Source organism: Rhinolophus sinicus, chromosome 16, assembly GCF_057876585.1.
Source record: "Rhinolophus sinicus isolate RSI-liver-muscle chromosome 16, RSI-T2T, whole genome shotgun sequence".
Lineage (NCBI taxonomy): Eukaryota > Metazoa > Chordata > Mammalia > Chiroptera > Rhinolophidae > Rhinolophus > Rhinolophus sinicus.
This window is the reverse complement of record NC_142516.1, coordinates 89,590,370-89,617,396: the sequence shown is the minus strand read 5'-3', so window position 1 is coordinate 89,617,396 and position 27,027 is coordinate 89,590,370. Positions and strand designations below refer to the sequence as shown.

At 43.0% G+C, this 27,027-nt stretch overlaps 1 pseudogene; it reads left to right on the top strand.

Annotated features, from left to right (window-relative positions):
* Positions 1-15,296: 15,296 nt before the first annotated feature.
* Positions 15,297-15,393, top strand: LOC141571395 (U6 spliceosomal RNA; annotated as a pseudogene).
* The last annotated feature ends 11,634 nt before the right edge of the window (positions 15,394-27,027 follow it).

Sequence of the window (27,027 nt, the reverse complement as noted above, 5' to 3'; positions counted from 1 at the left end):
GCAGAGGAGGAATAGTCTAGGAGTGGATTAGGAAAACCTTGTGGACAAGTTCTGCAGTTGGAAATGGTGGAAGGAGATGGAATTTTCCAGGCAGAGGGATGGCATGAGCCAGGGCCTGGAGGCCAGGAAGGGAGCACGTTTGAGAGACATGGTTCGATGCAGGGTGGGATACAAGGAGGTGTGCACAGCAGGGCAGGACACGGGTCTAAGGAGCTGCTCTGAGGTGGGGTCTTGCTCCTTACTGGGAGGCCTTTGGTGAGTCACTTAGCATCTGACCTTCCAACTCTGCAGATGTAAATGGGAGATTTGACACACCCACCTCGCAGGTTATTGCAAAGGCTGAATGCTTCACTGCATCTAAGAAGTACTGTAGAAACTGTGGAACATTATGCAAACATCAGCAGTTTCTGTGTTGTGGGCCCTCCCAGGAATCCAGGGGAGACACTAAAAGGACCTGGGCTGACAGGCTGGGAGGGTCCCTGCTTCTGCTGGAGCTCCTGAGAAGGTTAGCATGTTGTTAGGTAAACAGGGAGGTCCCTGGTAGGATAAACAAAAAGCAGCCATATCCTGAAACTCTTGGTTCTAGAATGTCTCCTTCACTCCAGGGCAAAGATATGAGAATACGCCTTGAGGTTAATAAATTATCTCATAAATCCCTTTTGGCCGGACAAAGGAGCAGATCTGATAGATAGGAATGGGTTGTTAATCCCTTTAGGGTGGGCAAACAGGACAAACCTGACAGACTAATTCCATTAGAAGCTACCTGCCCCCTTCCCCAAGCAGGCAAGGGAAGGTATAAAAATAAGAGCTTTTGCCTCAGTCACTGGGCAACCAGATTGGGACCCCCTCTTGTTCCAAGAGCTGCGACTCTTTACTTTTAATAAACTATCTTCTTTTACAACTCACTCCTTGCCTCTCCTTGGTCCACGCTTCCTTTCTTTGGTTTCACGAGACAGGATCCCAGCACAAAGAAAATATCCTACATCACTCCCACCCACTGCTGTCACCTCAAATTCTGGGGCCGGCCATCAGGCAGAGCCAGGACACACTGAGTTTGCAGTCTGAATTTCCAGGCTGGTTTAGAGTTCTTAGGATCAGTGCACACTGATCTAGAAGATGAGAAAACCCTGGAGGAAACTCAGGTCAAGATCTTTGCAGACAATTGGATTTTAAGTTTGGTTTCTCCTTGTCCTTGTGATGGAAAAACTGACCTAAAATGGTAGCTGGAGCGGAGAAAGAGGTCCCCAGCCTAAGCCCCAGCCCACTCTGCATAACCCCCTCCAAGCCACACCGCAAGCCAATCACCAGAGGACACCTACCCCTTCTCCGACTCAAGGAAGTCCCCAACCCATAAAAACCCACTCAAAACCTTGCTAGGGGCTCAGTCTTTGGGAAGGATCCCGCTGAGCCCGCCGGCGTAATAAAGCTGACCTTCCTAACTCTCTGAGTGCCGCATGGGTTCTTTCCGGTCCTGGTATCCGTAACACTTGGAACTTATTTATTTAAAAAAACCAAAACCAAAACAAAAAGAAAAAAGCTTCTGGCAAAGGATATTACTCCGGAGGAGCAAAGCCTTTCTTTTCCACTCCCTTACATATTTGATTTGATTTCCACAGATTGGGATTGGGACAGGGAAGACACTCCAGAAGGTTGGTAGCTTCAGTGAAGTCAATCACAGATTCAGAATTAAAACCCAGGTCTATCATATAGCTCTTTCCCAATCCTTTAGCACTCACTTGCAAAAGTTCCAGTATTGAAACATCAGTGATTATTATCAAAAAGCAATTAAGTAACTAGAATAATAGAAAAAAGTATAGGATTTGAAGTCAGAAGACTCCAACTCAGAGACCTGCTTCTTCTCACTGGCCTGTGCTTTCAACCTCCTACGTGCTAGGAAGCCCATTTTTTCCTCTAGAAAAAAGGGAGATGACAATACCTATGGCATTGAGCTGTTGAAAGTTTGAGATCACATGTGAATGAACAATAAACAAAAGCCTGGTCTATGATGGATACTAAATAAAAGGATGGCTATTAAATAAACTTGGGCAGAAGCTGCTTTTAATTTTAAATAATTAACCAGCAAGTCTGTATCAATTGTTAGGCACTTTGGGGAAACAAAGGAGAAACATCAGTCCCCAGATCTGGCTGAAATGGACACCTGGCGTTCCATCATAAGAGACAGTAACGAGGGAAAAATAATTAATCCTCCTTTAGCGGGGTCCTGGTTTTTTTATTCAGGAAACTTCTCCACGCCTGCAGTGACTCGTCTCCACCGCCAGATGGCATTTGCGCGGTAATAGGACATTGTGTCGGTGTACACAGCTTTTCTGAAGTGAGGGAACTGGCAAAGGCGAGGTTTAAAACGCAAAATCCAGGCACAGGACGACAGCAGAACACCGAGCAGTGTTGGGCAGGAGCTGTCTCCATCAGGCTAGTTCTTTCTGCTTAAGGAATGCACAGCCTAACAAAGAACACTGAAACAGGCATTAAAAAAATTAGAGGGAAATGTGTAAAACTGCAAGACTGCCCCATAGTCAAGTGGAAGTTACAATCAGGGCTGGAGCTGTTGGGAGGCTTCATACTCTGAGACAGGGGAGTGGGGGCCATATTACAAGGGATCTAAGGCGAAAGGCAAAGCAGTGCATCCTTGGTGCAGCAGCGAGGAGTCCCCCAGAGTTCTGGACAAGGCAGCGACTGACGAGAATCACATTGTGGGAGAAACTAGCGCTAAGCCTGAAGCGATATCCTTCAGGCTCCCTGGCCTGGCTTGAGGGACGGAAGTGTATATTGATTTCTTTTCAGCCTGTACCTTTCACACTGACTTCTATATGAAAAATCCCTGGAGTACAGATTTTCTGTGCAAGAGTAGAAGAAAAGGGTTGTAAGGGGTGGGGGGAGTGTTGGAGGTAGGAAAGGATGGAGGGAATGATAAGATGAGGGAAAGGTACGTGGAGAGTGGTGAGGAGGTGCAGGGAAGAAGGGAAGTGACAGTCCTCAACGTCTACACTGCTGGCCCCCTGGGAACACGATGCCACGCCCATAGTAGGAATGTGCACTGCCCAGCCAGGAACTCTGTGTTCCAGCCCCTTGTAATAACTGGATCCATGTGGGCGAGTCTGGGTCACCAAGAGTGGGCTGACATGACTGCCCCTGGCACCCTCCTAAGAGATCTTCCTGCTCTCTTCCTCCTTCCCCCAGCTGGGCGTTGTCACCCAGGGCGAGGCCACTCAGCCTGTTTCCGGGACTGTGAGGAAATCCCCTTCCTCCCACCCAACCTCTTGTCCCCCACACTGGGCTTCACAGGAGGAATCAACTTTAGTTGTCCTAAGCCACGGAAACTGGGGATCAGCGGAGAGTAGCAAGGTTTTGATAAATCTGTTGAATTGAAGCGAATTTAACTGAATTCTTTATGCCTAGGAGTTTCAGAGGTTCTTAGATCTGGCGAGCAGGGCCTAAGGCTTCAGTGCTCCTGGGAGCTCCTCAGCCTACACATTTCAATAAAATATGAACTTGGAAGCCTCCAGGGTCCTAACTGCGACAAAGGGGATTGCCTGGAATGGATGGGTTTGGTCTCCTCAAATAATTTCTTATAACTGTCTTCAAGTCTGGTCTCTGAGACTTTACAAGACCTCAGAGAAATAATGTGGGGCAAGACTTTGAATTGCCAATTACACTTCAAAGCATTTATGGGCCAAGGGCAAAGTCTTCTTAGATACCTCTCTACCCAGCATTCTTCCATGAATTCTAGTCACCCATGTATTCTAACCCTGAATGAAGCATGAACAGTGATAATTGAGTAAGACTCCCACACAGCAAAAGCTTCCTCGGAAATTATAGAAAGAAGCAGAAAAGGTCTGATTTACCCCTTCCCACAAAAAGAATCAAGGTTTCATGGCCCTGGAGGTCCCCAAAAAAGGTCCAGAATGAGGAGAAGTCAGAACACTATCTCTAACCCTTGACAGAGAAAATCATCCGTGCTCATTCTTTGTTTTTTGTGTGTGGTTTTTTTTTATTTTTATTGGGGAATATTGGGGAACGGTGTGTTTCTCCAGGGCCCACCAGTTCCAAGTCGTTGTCCTTCAATCTAGTTGTGGAGGGTGCAGCTCATCGGCCCATGTGGGAATCAAACTGGCAACCCCGTTGTTCAGAGCTTGCTCTCTAACCAACTGAGCCATCTGGGCGCCCCTGAGCTCATTCTTTTTAAGCCAACCTTCCTACCCAGCCTTCTTCTCTCTAGCTCTTTATCCCAAAATCAACACCGTAGAGCATCCTTGTGGGGTTCCATCCAAAGTGAGTGATTCTTGCTTGAGTTCACCGGCAGGGAGGAGGCAGGAGGAACACAGAGGAGCAGAAGGACAACAAATCATAGAAATGAGAAAGGGTTTGTAAATACCAGGAATTAATGTAAAGGAAATTAGTAAAGGCTTAATGAAAATCAAAAACTTTGGCCATCGGCACCCAGCACAACTCCAGTGGAGTCAGCTTTTAAATATTAGGCCCCTACATCCCTTTTCTATCTTGAGACTTTCGGGTGAGGGCTTGTAAGGTGAAGAAACACAGGAGATGGCGTGGCAAAATGTGTGTTCTCCCAAAGCTTGGGTCAGGAGAATCCTTGAATCCATAGATGTCATTTAATTACACCCTTCTTTAATAGACGAAGAAGCCAAGCCTCAGTGGAGGAAGGGACTTTCCCTGGGCTCATAGCTTGTGAGTCAGAGGAGGAGGGGAGCCTGGAGCGCTGATCTCTGGATTGTCCTGTGTGACAAGGTGGGGGACACAGAGAAGCATGGAGGGGACATGGGGTGGGCACATGAGACAATGGACGAAGCCATCTTTGGAGCCAAGTGCTCCTAAGTGTCAATGCCCTTCTTGGGCATTAGTTTCTCTGACCCTTGGGTTCCCACCTGTAGAAGTGGGCATGTCACTACGGTGGTGCTGAGAAGTAGGGCAGATGTGTGGGAACACAGAGCGCCGGGCACACTCTGGGGCACATTTGTTGTTATGAGGAAGAGGAGGGTGCTTTGAAAAGGTGGCAGATGGATGCAGACATTGCCCAGCTGCGGAATGTGAGCAACCAGTTGCTGTTGCAAATGCCTTTTAGAGCTCCCAGTCAGTGTCTCCGTGAGCTTGTCCTGCCTTTATGTGAATGTTCCAGTCTGTCTACTACTCTAGTGAAACTCTTGAGCCACTGGAGAAGGAAGGATTGTGTTATCCCTCAGAACTTGCCTGTATTTCCCCCTCCCCATTGAAGTACATGTGTCAAGATTCTTATGCAAAGTAGAGAATCAAGTCTGTCTTTCAAGAGTCTCCACACCCTTTGCCAGCTCCTCAGGCAGAAACAGGCCTTTTCCATTATCAGCCAAGAGTGACTCAACTTCCCTCTGGGCCTCTCCACCTACCTCAGGATGGGCATTGAGTGAGGGCTTTAGCAGCACTGGCCTAATGCAGCCCCTGTGCAGGGACTATTGTGGGTTCCATGGGAAGATAAGAAAGGTGGAGACATGCCCCCGTCTCAGAAACACACACACACAGCAAAACTCCTACAGCCAAAATGAGAGCTTCTGACTTCCTGTGGCCACACATGGAGCCACTGTTTCCTACCCTGCTCTCGGGGTGTCTCATCTCTTCCCCAGTTTCATTAATCCTTACTGTGCTCAGGTAGGGCAGGTATTATTGTTCCATCTTCTCTCTGGGAAGACAGAAGTGTAGAGGACAATCAGCCCATGATCTCACAGCAAGATGGGTGACAGAGTGAGACAGGTTAGTTAGCATGTTGTTAGGTAGACAGGGGGATCCCTGGTGGAATAAACAAAAAGCAGCCATATCCTGAAACTCCAGGTCCGGGAATGTCGCCTTCACTCCGGACAGACATGAGAATAAACCTTGAGGTTAATAGATAATCTCAAATCCCTTCTGGCTGGACAAAGGAGCAGATCTGATAGATAGGAATGGGTTACTTCTTAATCCCTTCAAGATAAGCAAACAGGACAAACCTGACAGATGAATTCCATTAGAAGGCTCCAGCCCCCTTCCCTAAGCAGGCAAGGGAAGGTATGAAAGTAAGAGCTTTTGCCTCAGTCACTGGGCACCCCCCATTCGGGACCCCCTCCTGCTCGGGAGCTGCAACCTCTTCTCCTGCCTCTAATAAACTATCTTCCTTTACAACATTTTGCCGCTCCCTGTTCCGTGTGTCCATTCTTCAGCTTCACGAGACACACTCCGGGCCCACACCCAGAAACTGTTGGCAGATCCAACATCATTTACATCATTTGGGGACTCAGAAAAATATTCCTACTTCACTAACACACCAGCAGTGTGGCCTGTCAGTCCAGTCACCACTAAGTCACAGACACAGCTATACCTACGACAGTTTATCCGCTTTTATTGGTCATGGTTTCTCTTTCTGGCAATACGGCCAATTTAAATTGCCTAAAATCCTTAGGACTACTAGAATAGATCAACTTTTGAGTGCAAGACTAATCTTTAAACAGAAGGAAGTGTGGGGCAGGGTGGGGAAGGGTAATTGCCAGGTGCCAGAAAGAGGGAACTGAATGCTGGCACCAAAGTGTCAGTGCGATGCCCTCGGGGAAAGGTGGTCCTAGGCCCCTTAAACAGGAGCTTGAACTGAAAACGAGACTTTGAGTCTTCACAAAGCAGGGAATTGGAGACAAGCACACAGCCTGCACACTATACTCAGTTCCTAAACCCCTCCCTACATAACCCAGCAGGTTACGAAAAACTCACCGAAGGGTACAGGCTGTTGGAAGGAGGTCCGTGTGCTCTAGGCACTGGGGGTAAAGTCCTCCCCAGGAATTCAGAACTCCAGGCCTTCTCTCTACTGGTGGAGGTTGAGTTTACGTTACCCTAACATCCCCGAGCTACAATATTATTATCAAATCGGCTGCAAAATTGGTCTGTAAGGACTTTCACAATGAAGCCACGAGAGATTGTCAGGAACAGAACAAGTCCCACTAAACACCAGCTTGTCACCAACCAGCCAATGCATGAGGAAATAGCCCACAGAGAGGGAAAATCCGCAAACAGAAAGAGCACCAAAATCCAAGCCATAAGGATTTCAGATAATAGAATGGCAATTATGAAAGAGAATGGAAAGGTATACTGAACCTTTTAAAAACATAAAATGAATCAGATTTCTAAGAAAGAGCAAGAGCTTATTTAAAAATAAAATGGGGGGAGCAGGTTTGAAAAATACCAAATAGAACTTTCAGAAATGAAAATATATGGTGGTTTAACTGGAAGTTCCTAAACAGGTGAAATAACAGAATACACACAGCTCAAGAGAGATTTGGTAGAATAATGGAAAGGTACATCTGAGGCAACTACACTGAAAACTGCAGCACAGAGAGATAAAGAGATCAAAACCAGGCAGGTGACGTCACAGACCTCATGGAAAGTAGCCGAAAACCCATCACACGAACAGATGTTTCAGGAAAGAAGAGGTAAAGGGTCACATTCAAAGAGATACTGGCAGAAAAATACTTTACATCTTCAGATTCAAGACTGATATTCCCAGTGGTAGAAACAGAAATCCAAAGTTTTTAGTGGACTAGAAAATGAAGAAAAGAGCATGCCCATTTTTAATTGCAACTGGCTCAGAGATGGAAGGAGGGCTGTAGAAAAAGAAGGTGGGAAAGGAGTGCCTTTCGGAGGGAAGGTAATGGAGAGGAAAGGGTCCAGCTTTTCCATGTCCATGGGGGAGGGCCTTCTTTGAAGGAGCTACTGGGTGGGTTGGAAGGAAAGCATAAAGCTGAGTTGTGGGGGGGAGGGCAAGTTAGGGAAAGGTAGCATGGTTTAATGAAAATAAACTGTGCCTTTTCATTAGCATTTACCAAATCTTTATTACTGGGAAAGTGGCTTTTCTTTGTGCCATACTTACTGAACTCCTTTGATAATTATTAACAGTTTTCATTCCTACGTTTCTGTAGGGAGAGGCTGGAAACATTGCTGCTGACAAATTTGAAGATGACTACCCCACCCTCACTTTGCACCCCCATTTCACATTGGAGAAAGCTTAGCTGTTTTCACTCAAGCTTTGTTATAATCCAAATCAAGCAACGCAATTTCCCACAGAAAGGACATGTGGGCACAACTATTTGTCATCGTTATGTCATTTCTCCTGTTTGGGCCATGAACACAAGGATCAATTCTCACATTCAAATTTACCACACATTCCCTCCCCACCAATTTTTTTCAATTCTTTTCTCCCCCCACAAAAGTTTGCTAACTTGAGAACAACTATTTGGTTAAGAAGTGGTTTGCCCTGAAAAGTAATAAAGATTTCTGTTTCTGGAATAAACTTTTGGAAGTTACACTTAAATTTGCCCTAGTTATTATGTCATAGGAAAATAGATATATTTTAGAGATGTAAAGGATCTTAGATGTGATTGTTTCTTAATCATTCAACCAGTGCTGACATTTTTTTTTATCTCCTTTAAAAGACCTCTAGAACAGAGCATCTATTAGTAATGGCTTAAATAGCCCTTTTTCAAATATCAAATATGCCTCCATTTTATGACAGTGGAAATACTGTACTGAAAATCAGGAGTTCGACAAAATGAATCAAAGAAATGTTCTTCTCACTCAACACTTTGATTTTATATGAGGTTGGACAATTAAGTTCACGAACTTGTTGCGATGATGTTGCTCACCTTTTTTGAAATCAGAGGGATTATTCATTATGAATTTGTACCAACTGGACAAACAGTTAACCAAGTTTATTATTTGGAAGTGTTGAAAACGCTGCATGAAAAAGTTAAATGACCTGAACTTTTCACCAACAATTCATGGCTCTTGCATCATGACAATGCATCAGCTCACATGGCACTGTCTGTGAGGGAGTTTTTAGCCAGTAAACAAATAACTGTATTGGGACACCCTCCCTACTCACCTGCTCTGGCCCCCAATGACTTCATTCTTTACCAGAAGATAAAGGAAATACTGAAAGACATTTTGATGACATTTGGGACATCAAGGGTAATTCGATGACAGCTCTGATGGCCATTCCAGAAAAAAAGAGTTCCAACATTGCTTTGAATGGTGGACTAGGCGCTGGCATCAATGCATAGCTTCCCAAGGGGAGTACTTCAAAGTTGACCGCAGTGATATTCAGCAGTGAGGTATGTAACTTTTTTTTTTTTTTAAAGATTTTCTTGGGGAAGGGGAACAGGACTTTTATTGGGGAACAGTGTGTATTTCCAGGACTCTTTCCAAGTCAAGTTGTTGTTCTTTCAATCTTAGTTGTGGAGGGTACAGCTCAGCTCCAGGCCCAGTTGCCATTGTTAGTTGCAGGGGGCGGAGTCCACCATCCCTTGAGGGAGTCGAGGAATCGAACCAGCAACCTTGTGGTTGAGAGCCCACTGGCCCATGTGGGTATCGAACTGGCAGCCTTCAGTGCTAGGAGCGCAGAGCTCCAACCGCTTGAGCCACCTGACCAGCCCCTGTAGCACTTTTTGTAGGATGAGTTTGCGAACTTAATTGTCCCACTTCGTATGATCTATTCCAATATTGACTTTTACTCAATTAACAAAAGTATATAAGCATCTATTTCAAAGTGTATCTAGATTTGGTCCTGAAGCAAAAAAAAAAAAAAAAGCCAAAAAACAAAAATAAGACTGTCAATATGCAATTGTCCTTGTCCCTAAAATGGCCATTTATAGAGTTCTTTAATCATGTTTTAATGACTACATATAAATGTGTTCCCATTTATACCACAAAGATTTCAGTAAGAGAAAGCATTTCTTTCTGGAATCAGTTAGCAAACTGATGTGGATGGAAAAGGGGCCATAGGTTAAACCTGACAAGTTCAGAAGACTGAAAATAATGACATAAGATGGTCTGAACATAAAAAAAAATTCATAACTAAGGTGGTCCATGGCAGGAAGTCACATCCTTAGACTGAAGCTTCCTTCATAAAGTCAATCTTCACCTTATATGAGACTATCTATTGTCTTTTTTGCAACTAAGATGACATCCTTGGAATGTCAGTAATCCCTTTTTCTGGACTAGAGCAGAAAACTACAGAATCCCTCATTATTATTCTTGTCCCTTGATTAATATCTCTGTGTGAACTATTAACTGTCCTGTACCTACCTATGTGAAAGAAGTACCTGTCTCTCCAATTTACTTCTATCCAATCCCAGAGATTCCACCTTTCCCCCCTCCCCCTCCCCGCTTTGCTTTCTCCCACCCCCTTAACTTAACACCAGTGGATTTCATGGAACCCTCCTCCTTTGATTCTATATATAAAATAAGCTTCAAACCGCCATTTTACGGAACATTTTCTCAATCCGTTGAGATTTTGCTTCCTGGCAAATGTCGTCAGTTTGGCTTAAATAAACTCTTAATAAGCTTTCTCTTAGGCTGGATGCTTTTCATCAACACTGATAAGATCACTTTCATATATAAAGTAAATGTAACTGCTGCCACTTTGACACAAATCTCCTGAGATGCTCTTATTACCAATAATGCCACTTATATTAAAGTATGTTTAATAGAGTCTTCTATTTCATAAAAGACACAATCATAGCTGCCTTGCCGAGTGCTTACTACCTACCGCACCCTGTGCTGACACATTCCTGGGAGGTGAGTATATTGGCCCCATTCTACTGGTGAGGAAATGAAGGTTGTGAAAGGGCCCCCTGAGCAGGTGGCTCGGAAAACTCACTCCATACTGCCTCTTTATAAAGCATGGCAAATATTGTTCCAATTTCTCTATCTCAATCATTCAGGCCTAGAAAGAATTTATAGATAGCAAAATACAAAGAATATAGAAAGTAGTCAAGACTCCTGCCCATCTCCCCGCACACTGGACCATGTCACTGAGATGAGTCTCCTGCATGAGCTATCTAGCCCTTACAGTCTAGAAAGTAGTTTTTTAAGCAGTGCCCTCGTACTCCTGAGTTCCACATGAGTCCAGAGGATTGAGCAGGTAAGGGTAACCTGGACTTGGCTGCATCAGAGCCTGCAGGAAGAAAATGCAGAAAATCCGAGAATGCTGTCCCTTAAGTCAAGACTAAGAGCCAGGAAGAAGCTGCAGCGCCTTTGGGGAAATCCACTGATTCTATTCTGTTCACTCAACAAAGGATAATTGAACGGTTATTAAACTGACTTAAAGGCTGGCTAGCCCGGGTCATTGTTTCTATACCATTTCCTCCCCTGCAAGGGAGCATTGCCCAGAAATCTGGGTCAACTCAAATATCAAGATAGGTTGATATGAGTAGTTTGCTACTCACTGGCCATTCCTTGGGTTCAAAGCTATTTTTATAAAAATTGAGAGTAGAGCATGCACAAAAGAGTCTTTTTCTGCTATGGATTTAAGTGGGTGAAAACTGGAGAGGAAAAACATTGTTGATAAATAATTATTCTGAAACACTATGCAAATATTTTACCTCCTGAGCTTTGAAGGGGGTGGAACAGGGAAGCAATGCACGAATGTGACTGTAGCCTAGAAGTGAGGTGCTGAAAGAGGTCTGACAGTGGGAGGAGGGGGAGGGGCTCTAGATAAATGCCTCTGTGGTTTATGCTTATAGGAGTACCTGGGGTAATTGTGGGTGTGCCCAAGGGTAGGTTCCAGGAGGCATTATTTCTGGGGCTTGTTTGTCAACGTGGACTCTCCCTGTGCCAAAACCAGCAAGTTCTTATAAAGCAGCTTTCATTAACTCTTAGGGTCTCAATGGTTTGGGACTGAATAGTTAGCACATGCTCCAGTCTCTTTGCAAACTCATGCCTTTGGCTACCAGAGGGCTGGGGAGGGGAGAGTGGATGGCTCGTTCCCCAGGGCTGTCGCTCAGTGGGACTCAATGCTGACACGGCACACTGGTCCCGCCCCATGGAGGAATTGGTTGGCACCCCTTCTGTACTGCTACATATGTTTAATGTCAACCCTGAGTATGACCCCATGGTCCCTGCAGAGGGAAGGGTGGCCCCACGGCAGTACTATCCACCATTCAACATAAGCCATTGTCCCTGATGGTGACAGTCCCTGCTTCTACTCCATGGTGCATCCCGCCTGCACCGCCCTGCTGCTCAGCCCTTATCTCATGCACCAAGCCTTGTGCCTGAGCATCTGGCGCCTGCTGCAGACTGGCCAGTATCGTTCCTCCCCAGAATCTGCCCTGCCTTTGACAGCGAGTCCTGGGCTCCCGAGACCTGGTCCTGGTACACTTGCGCTCTTCCTTCTTCCTTCTAGACACTCCCCCAGTCCAAACCACAGGAGCAGGTTCAGATCCCCCGAGACTACCATTATGCACATTCTGCCATCTTCCTTCCCAGTGTACAACAGGACATTGTATCTAGATTTGTTCCAGGTTCTCCAGCTCAGTCAAGGAGAGACATTCGGATCAATCTTGCCACCGATGTCCCTCTTGTGCTCACAAGCCTGGTTTCTACATCCTCAAAACAACAGTGTAAAGATACCTCTTTAACAGTGTGTCATACACGTTTTCAGGAGTGAGAGTCTCCCAGAATCTGTCCTTCCCTCCCTTTTGCATTTTGGACAATCACTCTTCTGTCCTGTGCAGTTTCCTGCTCCTGTGAGCACCCCGCCATGCCTGCCCCATCTGACCTGCACCCTATGCCCTCCAGCTGACCCAACCTCCACCTGTCCACTATCAAAGCACAGGCCTGCTCATTCAAGAAATCTGCATTGAACAACGGTGGGGTTTGAGATGCTCTGATCTGAGGAGTGTCTAAACAATTCTGTCCTTCAAATAACTGACAGGCGAGTTTCTCGGGCCTTGAAGGCAGTAACAGGATGACTTCTTCTGACAAACTCACACCAGAAATTAATGACTGAAAGTGTTAGCCTTCCAGAGACATTTGTTTTTAAGACTTACTATGATGTAACTGACAAAGGGCTTAGAGCGTTTCTGTGAAGAACCCTAATTGTAGATGACATGACACCAGTGATACAGGCAAAAGCCAACCAGAAGAAAGTGGACAAGACAGCAAGCTCTGTTAGTCACACCATGAAGTGAAAACAATGACAGTTCTGTTAGGTAGAAGAAAATGTAGGAGGAGGAGAGGTGGGAGGGGGTCCATACTGCAGAAAAAGCTCATAAATAGCTTTGATTAACTGCCTCCAGCCACATATCTCTTTTTAAGACAACAGATGACAGGAGGTGGTCTGGCTCAAGATAAGGATCTGGGTCAACATACCTCCACCTGTCTTAGGAGGTCATGCCCTCCTGTGGAAGAACATGTACTACTTTTCCCGCCGAATCAATATGTAACTCACCCCACCCATCAAACCATAAGTCCTCGGGACATGGTTCTCCCTTCCTCTCTTGCTCTCTCTCTCTGTCTCCCTCCCTCTTTCTCTCCCCCTCTCCCACCTTGGCTAGGCCCGTTCTTTTCCCTGAGAACGTACCATTAATAAACCCTGCTTATATACTAATCAGCTTGCCGACCTTTGATTCTTCACTGTGTCGGCAAGAAAAACTAAGAAAAACCGAGACTCCCGTAGCTGGTCTAATGAGATTAGCCAAGACATCAACAACCAAAAACGTGAGTTACCTAAGACCACTTCAAATATGGCTTCATACGAGGTCTGACAATTAAGTTCGCAAACTCATCCTAGAAAAAGTGCTACATCCCTCATTGCTGAATATCTCTCCAGTCACCTTCGAAGTACTCCCCTTGGGAAGCTATGCACTAATGCCAGCACCTAGTCCACCCTTCAAAGCAATTTTGGAACTCTTTTTCTGGAATAGCCATCAAAGCAGTCGTCGTATTACCTTTGATGGCCTGAATGTCGTCAAAATGTCTCCCTTGAATATTTCCTTTAGCTTCAGGTGAAAAAAAAAGTTATTGGGGACTAGATCATGTGACTAGGGAGGGTGTCCTGATAGTTATTTGTTTACTAGCTAAAAACTCCCTCAGAGACCTGGAGCATTGTTGTGATGCAAGAGCCATGAATTGTTGGCCAAAAGTTCAGGTCATCTTTTTTATGCAGCCTTTTTGAGACAGGTTAGTTAGTATGATTGCTAGGTAGACAAGGGTGTCCCTGGTGGAATAAACAAAAAGCAGCCATATCCTGAAACTCCAGGTCCTGGAATGTCTCCTTCACTCCAGGACAGGGACATGAGGATACATCTTGAGATTAATAGATAATCTCAAATCCCTTCTGGCTGGACAAAGGAGCAGATCTAATAGAAGGAATAGGTTGGTTCACTAATCCCTTCAGGATGGGCAAGCAGGACAAACCTGACAGATGAATTCCATTAGAAGGCTCCAGCCCCCTTCCCCAAGCAGGCAAGGGAAGGTATAGAAGTAAGAGCTTTTGCCTCAGTCACTGGGCACTCCGATTCAGGAACCCTCCCGCTTAGGAGCTGCAACCTCTTCTCCTGCCTCTAATAAACTATCTTCCTGTACAACTTTTTGCCTCTCCCTGGTCCATGTGTCCATCCTTCAGCTTCACGAGACACGCTCCCGGCCACACCCAGAAACTGTCGGCAGATCCAACATCATTTACTTCATTTGGGGACTCACAGAAAAATATTCCTACTTCACTTTCAGCACTTCCAAATACTAAACTTGGTTAACTGTTTGTCCGGTTGGTACAAATTCATAACGAATAATCCCTCTGATATCAAAAAAGATTAGCAACATCTTTGCAACAAGTCATGAACCTAATTGTCAGACCTCGTATCCACTATCCACAAGGATGAATCGGACCCTATGCACAGCCTTGACATATCCACTAATAAATATACGAAGATACCATTACTAATAGTATTTAAAATGATGTTACTTTGCATTTATCTTTAATTTATTTAGTTTTAATTTATGTGTTTATAACATACCTCATAGTATAGCACTATAGCACCTGCCCATCACTAATTAATAATGTACACACATTAAGGTCTGCACACAAAAGTTTCATATTGATAATGGTGTGAAATTAAAGGCTGTTAGGAGAGGACAGGTTCAGACCATGGGGAGTGTGTTTGATTCGTAAACCCTTGGAGGTGAAATTGTCCTCTCCCCCACATTAGCCTGTACCTATGCTCACTGGCCCTTCAAAATCTGCATCAGAATGCTTCTACCAGCATCAAAATTTGAGAACAGCTTTTGAAGGTTCAAAGTCCATTTCTAAATAGTGGCAAGCAGAACGGTGTGATAGCCTCTCTTCTTTATAACTTAAATTTAAATAACCTGATAAGCCTGCAGTGTGAGGTAGCTGCACAGCCTCCTTTTCTGCTCAAACCCAGGACAGACATAACGGAACCTGCTCTCCTGTCATTAAAAAGAGCTTAAGGCAAAGTGAGCTGAATCAGATGTTAGCAGCACATATACTAAAATTGGACCGATACAGAGATTAGTACGGCCCCTGCCAAGGATGAAATGCAAATTCGTGAAGTGTTCCATATTAATACAATAAATAAATAAATAAATAAATAAATAAATAAATAAAACAGAAAAATAGAAAATCCATGTATTGAGCAAAGCGTCTCCAAATTTAAATGGATAAAACTAAATATCCCCATTCAACATTTTACACAACTTGGGGCGTTTAAAGCATGATATTGTCTACAGCTAAATTATACATCAAGACACAAAACAAAACCAGATCTACTTCAGGGGCCAGGTTTTGATATGATTACGGTTGAGAGGGTAAATTGTAACCATTGCCCTAATATTTACAGAATAAAATCGACTCCTCCATGGTAACAGCACAAAACTGTGGAGTCTGGTAAAATATTTAACTAAGAGCTTAACAGATTCTAAGCACTGACTAAAAAAGCTGACCCTCCCCACAGGCACTCTGTTAATGGGTTTCTATTTAGGCTAAAACACACATTTGGCTCTTGAATTTACAAACAGAATGCTTATTCTGACGTCTACAGTTTGGAATCTAAAACATGTATTACAGCTAAGGATAACCGGATAACCGCATTGCGGACACTTCATTTATCAAAGGTTTAAGAGAAGTAGAGAAACTATTTCACTTTTGTATCCAGACTGGTAGCCAGGGAAGCCTTCCTTCCATCATACCATAACTCTTCCTAATATTACTTAACAAGTAATAATACTAATGACACTAAAGTCCACAGAACACACTTTGGGAGATGCTGCTCCCGGCCAAATTGCTTCTTTTACCTAGACCATGTAACCTGATTTGTTTTCCTTTTGTTTTGGATTCCAGATCCTTAGCTGTATAGAAAACAGAAAGAAGAAAATATAAATAAATCTTCCATAGTTTTAACACTCAGAGATAATCACTGTCAAAATGTTATACTTATTTTCAGTCTTGTTTTTAGAGTATGTATATATTTTTTGTTTAATAAATTGGAATTATATCACATAAACTTGTGGGCTGCTTTTTTTAAATTAAAGTTTATTGGGGTGACAATTGTTAGTAAAGTTACATAGGTTTCAGGTGTACAATTCTGTATTACATCATCTATAAATCACGTTGTGTGTTCACCACCCAGAGTCAGTTCTCCTTCCATCACCATATATTTGATCCCCCTTACCCTCATCTCCCACCCACCGCCCCCCTTACCCTCTGGTAACCACTAAACTATTGTCTGTGTCTATGAGTTTTTGTTTCTCATTTGTTTGCCTTGTTCTTTCGTTGTTTTTGGTTCATATACCACATAGTGGGCTGCTTTTTCTACTGAACTTTAATATTGAGTATTGTCCCCAATGACAACTAAATATCTCTTCAAAACATGATCCCACTACAATATTGTATGTTAACTATACTTTAATAAAATAAATAATTAGAAAAACAGAAGCAAACAAAAACTTGATCTCCATTAACTATATAGACCTCCATTGATTTAATTATTGTTAGGCATTTAATTTTTCAATTTTAACCATTATAAATTATAATGTAATAGGCATAATTTTTTAAAAAATCAGGATACACAATGCCAAATTGTTTTCCAGAAATTTTTACCAATATACACTCTTACCAACAAAGAATGAGAATAGAAATATCAACAAACCCTTACTAGTAATGAATAATGAAGGGTTTTGTTTGGGTTTCCTTTTGGTAGGTGAAAAATAGCATCTTATTTTAATTTGCATAAATTTGATTGCTAATGAAATAACACATTTGTTAATTTCCAATTTGTATTTATTCTGCGCTCCCTATTTTTTCCTATATTGAAGTGTTTGTATTCATTTCATTGATTTAAAAAAGTTCTTTAGTAATGATTTTGATAGTTTCTCTTTCAATGTTGTGCATATATTTTCATTTGTTTGATAGTAGAAGTTTTTAATTTGTATAGGCAAATGTATTGAGGTTTTCTTTTGTGGTTTCTTCCATTGCTTGTACCATTCTTTTCTATTGCAAGATTGTATTTCCTAACTTTTTGTTTCTTTATTTCCCTAGGGTATGAGGTAGGAATCCAATTTCATTTTTTTACATATAATATTTCTCCATGAATTCGTAATATGTCTGCTATCGTAACATCAAGTTCTCATGTTAGACATGTATTTGATTTCTATTCCATTGACCTATTTTCGATCTCTCTATTGCCCTTGTCTATTTTGAATCAATACTGAAGCAGGGCCTTGTTGGCACCCCAACAGTCGAGGCCTCTCCGTGGCCCCAGCCTCACCTTTACTTGACCTACCTATAGCTTAGCAATAGAACGACCCCCTGTGGCTTAAGCTCAGAATGCCCCCTCTCCCACCCAGTTCCCCGTTTTAGTTACCCTGAAATTTATGATTAACACCCTTAAGCTTATTGATCACAATATCTATGGTCTAGCATTCTTTCCAAGCTAATCACATCTTTGTTCCTGGGTTGCTGATTCTCCATGGGAGAATCACATGGCCAGAGGGAAGGTTCCATGCAGACCCCCAGAACCGTCACGTAGCCTCTGGAGGAATACCCCAATTTTCCCTTAAAAACCCCAAGCCAGTCTGAGAAGGTTAAGGCAGTTTTTGGAGGTGTTAACCCATTGGCCTCTCAGACCACCAGTGCTCTGATAATAAACGCGTATTCTATGACTCAGCTCCAGTGTAGATCTATGGCTGAAGCAGCGCAGGCAGCACGAGCCCCGGACTCATTTGGCCTCTGATTTCAATATCACTGTGTTTTAAATCCTATAACCTTCATGATAATTACTTACATCCAATAGCTCAAGTACTTCTAAATTATTTGTTTTCTTTTTCAGAAATACTGTAGCTATTCTTGGTTCTTTTACATTTTCATATGAATTTTAGAAACAATCTGTGACATTCCATTAGAGTTTTTATTGGAATTGCATCTAGAGATGCATTTGTGTGGAATTTCCATCTCTCTGACATTGATCTCTACATTCATGAAACCTGGTTTATTTTTCTGTTTATTTGGATCTCCCATGTCTTTCAGTAATATTTTATAATTGATTTCATAAAGTTCTTGCACATTTTTGTTCATTTTAACTTGAAGTATCTTGTAGTTTGGTTGGTTTTATTTACTAATTTTTTACCCCAGTGAAGGTATCAAAGATTTTCTCATACAGAAAAACTTAAAAATATCACTCTAAGAAGGGTGTTTGTCTTTGTCTTGGCCAGAAACACTTTATGCAGTAAAAAATAGTTTTAGATAAATGGGAGCTCTGCTTATCTTTGCAAGAGTATTTACTACCATACCACGTTTCCCTGAAAATAAGACCTAGCCAGACCATCAGCTCTAATGCATCTTTTGGAGCAAAAATTGATATAAGACTCGGTCTTATTTTACTATGATACGATATGATATGATATGATATGATATGATATGATATGATATGATATGATATAATACCGGCATTAGAGCTGACGGTCCGGCTAGGTCTTATTTTCGGGGAAACGGTATATTTTAATTGATGGGAAGCAAAGCAAGTCCAGTCTAGTCCACCTACATGATAACTAGAGCTGGAATCCAGTTTGAGCTGGGCTGGGGAAAGAAGCAGGCTTACGTGACTGAGAGGCAATCTGGCTCAGCACCATTTCCTTCAAACACTCTCCACCGACAAGGATCTGAGCCTTCAGAGCAGGCAGTGCTGTGGCCCATCCCAGGCCCTTTGCCCAGAAGTAGCCACTGTCATCAATGAGCGTGTATCCTCCTAGAATGAGGATGTGTTCACACACGTCTCTGTGTTTATACGTTTGTACCGTCAGGAGCATGGAGTACCGCGGGTGTGGATGTGTGCTTGCTTTATGTGGTTGGCATTACTTATCCTGGATGTTTTCACTCACCGTGCCTTGGAGAGCTTTCCAGTGAGTACATGCAGGTCCAACTCAATCTTTGTCACTGCTGGATGGTATGCAATACACTGACAGGATCGTAGCTTGCTTAACTCTTCTCTGATTGATAGGCATCTAGGTTATTGCAAATTTTTGCTATTGCACTGTGACAGCAATCTTTTAAGATAAAACTGAAAAATATTCAGTGGCATGTGAGATTCTCTTCATGTCCTCCATGAAGACTTGCCCCCCCAGATATGTACCATTCTCAAAATAGTACACTCCAGTCAAACTTGCCTAACACAATTTTCTGGCCATAAAACCTTTATGCATATTGATACCTCTGCCCAGAAGGCCCATTTCTCTTCTCCCTGTCTTTCTAAATTTGCCATCATATCCCCACTGTTCTGTGAAGACTTCCCTCTTCCCTAGTCTCCCAGCCTATAATAATCTTTTTTTCCCCTAAGTATTTATTACATTCCATACCATTCATTTAATATTTGTACACCCTCTTGTATTAAATGTCATGAGACATTCAAGTCCTGATGACTCGAACTGGAAGCTAAGTACTAGAAGTCAGAGAAATTCTCTTGCCTTTTACTGGCCTCCCTGCTCTACTTTCTTTCCTCTCCAGGCAGTCTTTCCTCCAAATCCAAACAAATTTGTGCACATTATTCCTCTGCTCACAGATTGATGATGATGGTGGTGATGATGTCATCTTCAACAGCCCTCATAAGTGGCATCACCCACCTTCCTCAGATTAAGTGGTCACAACAAGGAATGTCTTATAAGGTGATCTCTGACTGAGGAGAGAATGGTGTAGATTCAAGCATTTTCATAATACTTGCCAAAATAGAGGGAAAGAGCCATGCTCATCATTAAACTATATTCTCCCTTTGAAAGGAAGGATGATCGTGCCAATTACCACGCCACAAAACCAATTAGAAAATTTTGGAATTATCTAAAGAGGTCCTCCAAGAGTGTTCAGGAAAGGAACACCACTTAAACAGTTGCTCAGCTGTGTTTTACTTTAAAAGTTCCATCACAGGCTCTCTCTATATATATTGGCCTGTATGGGCTTCCCTTGTATTCCCACTAAAACGAAATCAACTCAGTTTCTGCTACTGCTATAACTAGCACTTCAAAAAGGAAAGGAAAGGAAAGGAAAGGAAAGGAAAGGAAAGGAAAGGAAAGGAAAGGAAAGGAAAGGAAAGGAAAGGAAAGGAAAGGAAAGGAAAGGAAAGGAAAGGAAAGGAAAGGAAAGGAAAGGAAAGGAAAGGAAAGGAAAGGAAAGGAAAGGAAAGGAAAGGAAAGGAAAGGAAAGGAAAGGAAGGAAAGGAAAGGAAAGGAAAGGAAAGGAAAGGAAAGGAAAGGAAAGGAAAGGAAAGGAAAGGAAAGGAAGGAAAGGAAAGGAAAGGAAAGGAAAGGAAAGGAAAGGAAAGGAAAGGAAAGGAAAGGAAAGGAAAGGAAAGGAAAGGAAAGGAAAGGAAAGGAAAGGAAAGGAAAGGAAAGGAAAGGAAAGGAAAGGAAAGGAAAGGAAAGGAAAGGAAAGGAAAGGAAAGGAAAGGAAAGGAAAGGAAAGGAAAGGAAAGGAAAGGAAAGGAAAGGAAAGGAAAGGAAAGGAAAGGAAAGGAAAGGAAAGGAAAGGAAAGGAAAGGAAAGGAAAGGAAAGGAAAGGAAAGGAAAGGAAAGGAAAGGAAAGGAAAGGAAAGGAAAGGAAAGGAAAGGAAAGGAAAGGAAAGGAAAGGAAAGGAAAGGAAAGGAAAGGAAAGGAAAGGAAAGGAAAGGAAAGGAAAGGAAAGGAAAGGAAAGGAAAGGAAAGGAAAGGAAAGGAAAGGAAAGGAAAGGAAAGGAAAGGAAAGGAAAGGAAAGGAAAGGAAAGGAAAGAACTTCTATCCATCCATCCTCCTGGTTCCTTGCCCCTCAAATGAAGGGATTACTTGAGGAAAATGAATCTTCTGTGCAAATCACGCGTCTGGCCTGGAAGATGTAATTTTCCAACCTGTATTAGAATCGATATTTACACAGTCTTTATGAGAGCACAGATGCAATCTCTCTGAAGGACCCAATGAGCTCATAAGGAAACTACCGAGTTTAATTCAAGTAATCTATGTGGGGAGTGTTCTCTCCCTTTTTAAGTCCAATCTGAACTGGGAGGATGAATTTTGTACCTCATTACATACAAATGCATTTTCCTGGGAGGCATTTTCCAAGACTTTCTTAGTTACCTCCCTATCTCAAGAGTTAATGAGTTTCTCCAGGATCCCATGAAAAGAATGCTGCATATTGCCTGTGAAAAAGTGTTCTGTTAACACTCTCCTCTCTTGCCCTGCTTTCGCCACCTTCAGTCCAGTCAGGTCCTTGGACTGTGGGCATGGATTTCCTGTGTGACTATGAAATGAGAAGTGCATTTACTCAGCTATAATTGCCAGTTCACCTTGGATTCCCTTCTTGCCACTTCTTCTTGGGACACTGCCAGTCAAGTGTCCCATGACCCCTGAGTGCGGCTCCCTGCACCTGCCATCAGCTCACCAGTACCAGCACTTCGAAGGTGAACAGCAGTAAATAGGTTCAAATCCCAAGTTCTTAAAGATCCTGTGCTATTCTTAGAGTGCGGAAAAGGGAGAGGGCTGGGCAAGTAGTTTCTAGCATTTCAAAGGAAGGCTTCTTGCTTTCTCATAAAATTCATCAGCTGTCATAAACTCATCAGCTCTCATAAAAAAAACCTTCCTGTGGAACTTTTACAGAGAAGGTTCAACAAATCCTCCCTTCCCTTTTGCTCAGAGTCAGAAAAATGAAGAAGAGGGACATAGCAGAAATAACTCCAGGCTGCAGGCCTGGAGCTGGTCCTTGGATGTCACTCACTTGCTCTGTGATACTGTGAAAGCCACTTATCCCCACTGAATTTCCATTTGCCCATCTATACAGTGCTTGTAGCAACTGTGTCAGTTCAAGTTCAACCATAGAAACGAAACCAGTAGGAGACAGTAGTAAAGGACTGATTGCAAGAATTGGTTTACAAAAATGTGGGGGCTGGTAGGACAAGTGTGCAGGCCACCAGGAAGGGCAGCTGGAACTCCAGGCCATGCACTGAGGCTGCTGTCCACAGGTGGGATTTCATCTTTAGGAAGTCCTCAGCCCTGCTCTTAAGGCCTTCCAACTTTTTGTATTGGGATCACCCACAATATCCAGGACAATCTCCCTTGCCCCAAATTGACTGATTGTAGACTTTAGTCACATCTTCAAAATACCTCACAAAAACACCCAGATGAGTGTTTGATTGTGTAACTGGGAACTGCAGCCTCACCAAAGTGGACACATCAAATAGACCCTCACGTGAATGTTTATCCTTGCCCAGCCCTACACGTGTGTAATGATGCACTCCCATGTTCACTGCAGCATTATTTACAATAGCCAAGATATGGAAGCAACGTAAGTGTCCAGCAATGGATGAATGGATAAAGAAGAGGTGGTACATATATACAACGGGATATTACTTGGCCATAAAAAGAATGCAACAACATGGATGGACCTCAAGGGCATTACGCTAAGTGAAATAAGTCAGACAGACACTGAAAGACAAATACCACATGATCTCTCTGGTGTGTGGAATCAAAAACAACAACCACCACCACCAAGCTCAATGATACAGAGAACAGATTGGTGGTTGCAAGAGGCAAGGTGGTTGGGCATGGAAAATAATGGGTGAACTTTTTTTTTGGTTTAAATAAATTAAATTTAAAAATATTTAAAACATGGTCCCCGATAGGAACCACAGGCATTTTTCTCTGAAAGAGGCTAGGAGGTGACAAGCATTCAGAGATTTTTAAACTTCTCTCCAAAAAAAGTCAGTGACCTCAAGGTTGGACCATAATTTTTGGCTTTCTGATTTTTAAAACCAGGACATTTATAGGAGCTTGTTACAAATGGGCTTTATTTACCATTTACAAAGTGTCCCTAAGAAAGAAGAAATTATAAAATGTCAAAAAATAAATAACTAAAGAATGCTTCAGAAAGTTACAGGCTTGTCATGGTGGCCTGTTGTCTAATCATAGCTGCTAACTATAGGCAAGGATGTACAAATCATTGAAGGGAAATTTTCAAAGTCACCGGCCTTTATTGTACTTCAAATTCTATAAAGAGATACATTGGAAATTATATAAAGAAATACAATGGGTTTATCCTTGGTTAAGTCAGATAATCATAGGTTCAGCCACTGGATTAGTCATACCATGAATTTCATAATCACCATGTAACTGACACAGACCTTTCAACAGTCCCTCCCCCTGGAACCCAGTTTATTGCTAGAATTAAACAGATTGTTACTCTCTTAGGGAAATGGAACCAACTTTGCACTTGGCTCACTTTGGCTGTGAGAAGGCATTTTCCGGGAGTCAGCTCTTCCTCACCAAGTTGTCCAAGTGGAAACAAGCAGATTGTCTTTAAGGATGCAGAGGTTCTCTCTCCAAGTGGGAGCCCAGCAAAGGTAAAGGAGAAAGTGTTTAAAGCCCAAACTCTTAGGAGAAGTAATCCTCTAACACTGCTGTGTGTCTGCCCTGCACAGACACCAGTATTTGCATCTAATCCAGGGCCTTTGACCTTGGAGGCACATTGGAATCACCTGGGGAAGCTGTTCAACCTGGGCTCACACCAGACTGTGCTGGTCCAGGCATCCGTACATACAGGTTGAGGACCAGTGACCTGGTCCGGTGGCTGTCAAGCCCGCTGGTTCATAAGAATCACCTGGGGGTCTTTACAAAAATAGACTTCCAAGACTGACCCCAGACTTACTTGGGTGTGAGGTCCAGAGAATTTTTTGAATTCCCAGGAGATTCTGTGATCAGTCAGGAACCATTGATTTCAGCTCTGACACTGTCTGAGGCCACAGAGATGTTATGTGTCTTGCCGCTGCAAAATACAGTTAGCAAATAAGAAAGCCAGGACTAGAACTCAGGTCTACAGGTTCTCCATTCAAGATTACATATGAAGAAATTATTAGGTCTCTCAAGCTGGAAAGAAACATGTACGCTTATGTTTTAGGTTTCACAAGAAATTTAAACAATTTTTTTTCATCAGGACCCCCCTCACATCTAGCAATAAATTCCAGCTGCAAAATGAGCTTTCTTCAGTACTTTATAAGGAAAACTTTCCTAATTGTTAGAGTCAGTCACTAAAATCAAGGGTGATGAAGGGAGACAGTGAAATCTTGTTTTAAAATATTTAAAAACTATTCTTTCATTTCTCCAGAACAACTGAGATGTGGAAGCACCTACTAAGTACCGGTCACTGTGGCCGTGTCTTTGAGAGATCTAAAGAAAGTATAATACCTGGCATGAAAGAGCATATTTCTTTGGTGGGGAGACAAACAAGTGACACGGAGCAATCAGGAGACTTTAGGGGCAAGACTATGAACGCATTAACCCTTTGGAGCTGTCACTCAGAGAACGCCTCAGGAAGAAGCTAGTCTCAAAAGGCTGAACCTGACGATTCCAGATCCCATCCAGCACCAGGAGTACGGACACATTCACAATTTGTCTTTCTTGTAACCTTGTAGTTCACTGTTTCTTTGTGCTAATTAGCACTGGAGTTTTTGTTATTGTTTCTTTTCTTTTACTGGTAGGTTGGGTTTTCTTTTCTGGTTTGTTTGTTTGGGGTTTGTCTTTTATCCAAGTTGTCCTTTGCTCTGTCAGAAATGAAATATTTGGCAGCAGTTACAAAGCCCGCAGGCGTTCTATAAATTCTTGGTGCCTGAGTGATTCCAGGTGGCCTTGACCATGACGATGTCATCCGGGTACCTGAGCCCCGCGTGGTTTTAGAAGATGCGCCCTCTGCTGGTCCCCTCTAAAGCTGAAAATTGGTTTTGAGCCGGCATTGGATTTCCACAGCGGACTTCTCAGAGCCAAGAATGTCACCTCTACACAGTGGTAAGAATTTTCTGGCTGAAAAGCTGCTGATTCAAAAAAAAATCTTACTCCCACACTCATTCAAGTTGACAGTCTTCAGATAAATCCAGCTCACGTGGCTCCTGGGAGGGACAAGCATGGCAACCAATACAACCAAGCTATCATTATCTGTACCTGGCTCACCTGGAACGCTGAGCCGGTGAGAACGAGGTCATTCTTATGTGCCCCAAACCGAACCTGGCATCTCACAAGGGATAGATCAGACATGAAAATTGGGGGAGATGAACACAGCTCTTAACATCACTGGGAAAAGGTCAGATTTCAGACTCTACTTTCTTTATTAACTTAGGACACCATAAGGAATGACAGCACCCACCCCTATTATTAGATTGAAGCCAATCTTTCTGGATGAGAGGGACCATGTCTCTTAGGACATTCTTTCATTCCATTCAGCCCTCGCTTCCCTTTCCCTCCCCCCACCTCCCTCAGCTCTTAGGACAGCTCAGTTCACCAGGAACCACAGGATAAATACATATTTATTGGGGTTATGTAGAGGAGAGAGTCCTATACACTTCTCTAATTTAGATTGTGACTATCAACCTTAGATAGGTGAGTGCCATTTGCCCTTTCCCTGGTTTTGTTTCAAAGACACTTGATGGAACAAATCAATGATATCTGAACTAACAGTTGCTTAGAGACTAGACATGCTCAGGGTATTTGGGGTGCTAAAGCATAAGTGACAAAAGCAGCAAGCCACCTCCTTTACAACCTGCTCACTGACAGGAAACTAGAATATAGGGAACTGGGTTCAAGTCTCACGTTGGGACAGCTGCAAACCCAGCAACTTCACAGAGTCAACAGACTTCTTGGATTTTGCTAGAGAACCTCTCATCTTCCCCCCAAATGTTGTTTCCATTATGCTACTCTCATCCTCAAGGGCTCCCCAAGGCCTGGTCCCTACACAGTCCCACCTTGACAGCCAGGCCTCCTGCCCAACCTGAATGAACCTCTCCTCTCTGGCTACCAGGCCCTTAGCTCTCCCTGAAATGCCACCATTGTCATTCCCCGTCCCCTGGGTTTGTCTTTGCAGTCTCCAGTATCTTCCTCCCCACAGGTATTTCACAGCCCATGCTCCTCCTCCCCACTTGATCAAACTCCACTTGCACTTGACCCATTTCAAGAAGCGCCCATCACCCCAATGCACACAGCTTCTGCGTCCTTCGGCGCCTTTGGGCATCTGCCCCCACTGAGTCCTGGACTGTGTGCGGCCTTTGAAATGTCTTATGTTAATATTCTAACCTGGATCATGTAGCTGATTTCCTTAACCAGGTTGAAAGCTCTTTCAGAAGACTTGGTATGGTGCTATACACACATAAGCCTCCAATAAACATTTCAGGAATAAATACCAGAATGTCTGCTTTGGGCTCCCTTACTCTGAAACATGTGGAAGCTGGTGATCAAGATAATGTCACCTCACTCATCAGAAGAGGCAAATTCCTGCAAAGTTAACCAAGTGTATTTGTGTGAATAATATCCTTCATGTCATACAGGTTATATGTCATATATGTTACATATGTATATATGTTTTAACTTCCATGATAAAGGTCAAGATCATTCAAGTCAGAAAAATCTAAGATTAAAAAACAAAAATCATAAGAAAATTAAAATTAAAAAAGTAAGTCAGAAAAATGCAGTCAATTTCTTTTGAATAACCTATTAAAAGGGAAATTGTAATTTTTCTGAAAAATAAACTTGTTACCCAAAATGAGTCACAGAGAACAAATGCTGTGGTGAGCTAACATTTTGGGGAGCTGTATCCACAGAGGAGAAAACAGGCCCATACTTGCCCCCATGACCTGGCTGAGCCCCCTGCAGGACTTTACCTGCTTCTGAGAGCACCACCAGCTGCTCTGATCATGGTGGTTATGAGGCCCAG